At 29.1% G+C, this 5189-nt stretch overlaps 1 long non-coding RNA gene across 4 annotated transcripts; it reads left to right on the top strand.

Moving 5' to 3' along the window:
• Positions 1–529: 529 nt before the first annotated feature.
• LOC104773210 lies at positions 530–2211 on the top strand. 4 transcript variants are annotated; one of them, XR_765049.2, is made up of 3 exons: positions 530–822; positions 1244–1878; positions 1944–2211. It is a non-coding gene; the product is annotated as an uncharacterized LOC104773210 (long non-coding RNA). The 4 variants fall into 4 exon arrangements; XR_765048.1 differs by having other exon boundaries at positions 532–822; positions 1244–1425; positions 1568–2211; XR_765050.2 differs by having other exon boundaries at positions 532–822; positions 1244–1425; positions 1684–2211.
• The last annotated feature ends 2978 nt before the right edge of the window (positions 2212–5189 follow it).

Below are 5189 nucleotides of genomic sequence, written 5' to 3' on the forward strand. Positions count from 1 at the left end.
AAAAAAAAAAAAAAAAAACTATAGTTTTCCAAATCCCATATTTTTATCAAAACATAACCCCAAACCCAAAACTTAAGTTCCAAAACCCTTAACCTTGAATTTAAAACCTTTATAATTTATATATATAATTTAAATCATAAATCATTCACCCACAATAAAACCATTGAATGTCTATAAAACCAGTATGTAAAACTATTTAGTATTTACATATAAATCAATCTATCCAAAAACTATATACTTACAAAATTTATTAAACTTAGTCATTTTAAAAACTAAAACAAATTATTTTTAAATCTAAATCAAGTCTAATATTCTTCTAAATTTCAAAACCCCAATTCCCAAATCATAAATTTCAAATCTCATTTCCTGAATTATTAACCAAGAATTGCAAAATATATATAAGTATAAAGTTTTGATCCAACAAATTACTCTTTAAATAATGAAAGCTTTTTATTGGATGATATGTAAACACATGGATTACAATATCAACCGTTGATTAATTTAATGCAACGGACAAGGTTCTTTTCTGCTCTTCTTTCTCTTTCGTCTCCCACGCTTTCTCCCCTTCTCTTCTTTCTCCTTTGTCTCTTTAGCCGATTAACTTTCTCTCCTTTCTCCTTTCTCTCCTCCGCCCGTTGCTTCATTCTATTCGATCTTCATCTTGTTGTTGTTTTCATCCTCTCAAGTTTTTAGATCTGGTACCAGAGCATTTTTGCGGATCTCAGATCCGAGAGCAAAGCTTGTCAATACGATGCTGACCGTGATGTAAACTAAGGAAGAGAAGAGAAGCTCACTCGTCGCAACCCTCTCGATTTCTCTACCGTAATTATCTCTTTGCTTTAGATTCCCTTTTAGAAATTGGCTCTAGATTCCTAGGGATTTCACATTGCTATTAGAGTCTCAATTTCGATATAGACACTTGAAATTTAAGTTACAATAGTATTTGGATTCAAGAATTTTTACGAGGTTGAGAAAATTGAGATTGTGAGGCTATCTCAAGCTTTTATTTGTATGACTTATCTTGTTCTGTGTTCATCAGATATAGTTAGGTTTATAGCTCTATTGATTGATTTGTGTTCTGTGATAGGTGAGTAGAATCATAGATTTAAGCTATATTAATTTGGGTCAGAGCTAGCATCTGAATCTTGTTGTAGGACCTGCGAGGTCATGTTCTTTTGTATGTTCGTTGCAAGGATGCTCATGGTCACCATACTCACGGGCTCTCATGTTTAAACTAATGCAGCACCCTTCGTTGTATACAACCTGTCAAGAAGCTACAAAGATCAATTTTGGCATCTAACAATTAGGATTCCCTTGTGTTAAAGATTGACATGGACACAATTGAAGTCAGTAACCTGAATAGGCAATTTCTATTTCGTCCTTCTCATGAATAGGCAACCTGAGCTCATTCTCCCTCGCTTCAAGGTATGTAAGCAACTTGAGCTCATTCTCCCTCGTTTGTGTTTGTTAAATCCAGTTTATGTATATGTAAGCAATTCGAATGCCTTGAAGTCCAACAGAATATGATATTGACAAATCTTGTTGCCCATCCTTGTATCTCTTGTAGCCAGTTATAAATATCAAACCGTAGGCAGTTTTTGTGAATTGCATTAATCTATGAATAGACCTTGATCATCACGAATTAACCATCCTGAAGTAGCTTGTCTTTCTCCATTGATGAAGCTGCCATCATAATTGCATTTAACCCATCGAGGAGGTGGTTTCTGCCAGGTAGAGGTGTCTCTTCTGTAACTACTAACATTTGTTCGGTTTTGGGGTGAGGGCTCCGTGTTTGTAGCCAGAATCGCTAACCATTCATCTGTTTCTTGCTTTGCTTCTCTTAAAACCCGTTGCCAATGATGATTTATTTTCTGAAAGGTGAGTAAGCTGAATTGTAGTAGAGATAATCTATCATGGCTTCTCCGTTGTTTGTGAAATTGCAGGATCTCTTTAATTTTGGCTTCAAGGGGTTCAGTTGGGTTTAGAAGACAAGATATTGGAACGTTTGAGCCTCTCCAAATCTGCATTATATGTGGACAAGAGAAGAAAAGATGTTCAGTTGTTTGATTACAGTGACACATCGTTTGCAGAAAGGGTTCGTACTTCGTAGGCATGTGACATCCCTCGAGCTCTGCATTTTCAATATATATTTTTTTTTAGTAGTATGATGTATTCTTTGTATTCTTATTTTTAATTATGTTTTTAGTTTTATTTTGTAATACAGCTTTTTTGATATCATGGTTTCATAATAATAAATATAGTATTTTTTATTTTTAATATCAATTCATTCCAAAAACTACCTGTTATTCAATAACTTATATATATTTAAAAATAATTAAATCTATTATTATTAAAATTATATATATATAATACTGTATAAATATAATATAGTATAAATACATAATCGTAAATTTGTCATTTATTAGTCACTAAATTTGGAGACTACATTGTGACTATTTTAGCATAGTCATAAAATAGTCGTAGCGTAGTCGCTAAATTTAGTGACTACATTACGACTAAATTTATGACTACGCAAAATAGTCGTAATGTAGTCGCCAATTGACGACTAATTTTACGACTATTTATTTTAGCGACTCTCGATTTACGACTACTGCTTTTAGTTGCTATTTAGTCGTAACACATCGTTTAACGACTAAATAGTGACTAATAGTGCAGTCACTATTTGAATGTTTTCTTGTAGTATGCACAGGCCTAACTTATAGTATTTGCTTGCCATTAAACATTTATTATAATATATTAACTGAGAGTCTGAGAGAGAAGGAAGGAGGGAGAAGTGTGACGAGTTTAGTTTAGAGAGAGGCGATCGGCACATGTAAGATGTAACTGACTTATCTGTTTCATTCCTTTATTTTCTCATTTCTCATTTTTTCTAAGATAATAATCTATATTATTAAAGCAAGAGTACTTACTAGACTCAAATTGGACCATGACTTCTATTTGGTACGTTTACATTAAAAATATTAGAAAATCGCTTAATTAAATTAAATTAACCCATATTTTACATTTCTTTAAATAACGTTTATACCCTTTGGGCGACAACATATTTACAACCGGGTTGACAAGCGGATCCTGTATGACTCGACAATAGTAGACTTCAAAACACACGGATCCACTTGTAACCCAGATTTACACTTTTTGGATCGTGTATTTGGTCTGATTCAAGAATAATTATTTTCGTCGCCGAACAGAGTTATAATCCCTATAAATAAGGAAATTGGTATCTGAGTATTTAATAGTTTCAATAATATCAAATATTAACAATAATGAGAAATCTTTAATATTTATCTATTGTGACTTTGTTGCTTCCAATATAATCAATAGATTAAATACAAAATTGAATATATATGTAAACTTATTTGATTTGCTTTTATATTGTGAGATATTTACGGAAACAACAAAATCAACTTAATAAAATTAAATAAAAACAAATCATCATTTAGTTTAGATTTTTTAATATTTCCTTAAAAAAATTATAGTAATTAATTATGAGTATTATAGATGGAAATAATTAAAAACACAGAAATTATATATATGTAAAGTTGTAAACTAATTTACAGAAAATGTGTACTGTATATCCCACATCGACTAAATATTTTGGAATATGGTTCATAATCACTATAAATATATGACTAATATGTTTTGAGTACAAATGAGCATGAAGCTTGATTTATCAGGTATCCAAATTTAATAGTTTAGTTTGGTTATATATTTGAGAATATTTAAACTTTGAAAAAGTAAACATATTATAATATATTTACGTCTTTTTAAAAAGTTTAAGATATTCTAAATATTTAAATTTTTATAGAATGTTTAAATTATTATAAATATTTGAACTCCATCAAAAGTTTAAAATATTATAATATATTTAAAGTCTATAAAATATTTAAATAATATTAATATTTTTACTCTTAAAAATTTTAAAATATAAAAAAAGTTTGAGTTAAACCAGCTAAAACATGTATTTTTATCAAACTATAAATTAAATTGGTTTTTTACAATTTTTTTCACTCTATAATCGTCCCAAAACGCAAATGTGTGTAATTGCGAGATATTTTTGTAAGTTGTTTAAAGTTGCTTCCTTAATAATCATTTAAAAAATTGAAATTATCTATACTATTAAAGCAAGTGATATTGCGGTGTGTCTATCCTCTTACAAAACTACTATCCGATATTGCAGAGTGTCTATTCTCTTACAAAACTACTATCCAATATTGCGGTGTGTCTGTTTCCGTGAAAAGCTACATTCTACAAACTACTTACTCTATTATGATTTCCAATTTACCGTATAGCCCCAACAAATAAACACTATATAAACAAAGAAAATAAGTTAAAATAAAAAACTACATTACAAAAATACAAATTACAAAAAATAGTAACTAACAAAATATATAATCTCGTATTGTAGCATGGGCCTCCCATAGTTATCACATATATTTCGGGACCTTTAGTATCACACGACTAGATACTCTAATATCTCGATTAGATCCTCTTTGTATATATATAAAGTTTTCCATCTATATTAACATTTTAGTTTATGTCCTTTAAGTTTAAAACAATTCCATAAATAACATTGCAGAGAAACTCAAATACTAAACTTCCTTAAATTGACCAACATTTCTTACATTTATTGCCATAAAATCTTAACAACATCTATACATTCCGATGTTTCCAAAAATAACTCTACCCATTAAAGTTTTAACCCATTAAATCTCCAAAACTATTTTTATGGATGCTAGAATCTCTCAAATTTAAATGATATACAACAGATTTTCCATAACAAAAGTTTACAATCTCCATAATTATATTAACATTAATAAATTTCCTAAACCGAAAATCCAATTATAAAATGTCACATTAAATATATTGATAACCCCCCATATAATTTGGTTTATTTTTTATTTTTTGTGGAATTACCACAAAAAAAAAATTCTATTGATTATCACAAACTATAAATATTGACATGGAAAAATTATAAACTATATAATATGCTAATTTGGTAAAACAATTAACATAATTAAACTTGATAAAAAAACTTATTTTGATTATTTTTTTATGCAAAACCTTATTTTGATTTTGGTGAGACGGGTTGGCATTAAAGGGAGTTAAGTGAAATTGTTTATTTTTTAAAACACTTTTAGATGTGTATCAGGAGATAAATGTGATGTTAA

Source organism: Camelina sativa, unplaced genomic scaffold (assembly GCF_000633955.1).
Source record: "Camelina sativa cultivar DH55 unplaced genomic scaffold, Cs unpScaffold00487, whole genome shotgun sequence".
Taxonomy (NCBI): Eukaryota; Viridiplantae; Streptophyta; class Magnoliopsida; order Brassicales; family Brassicaceae; genus Camelina; species Camelina sativa.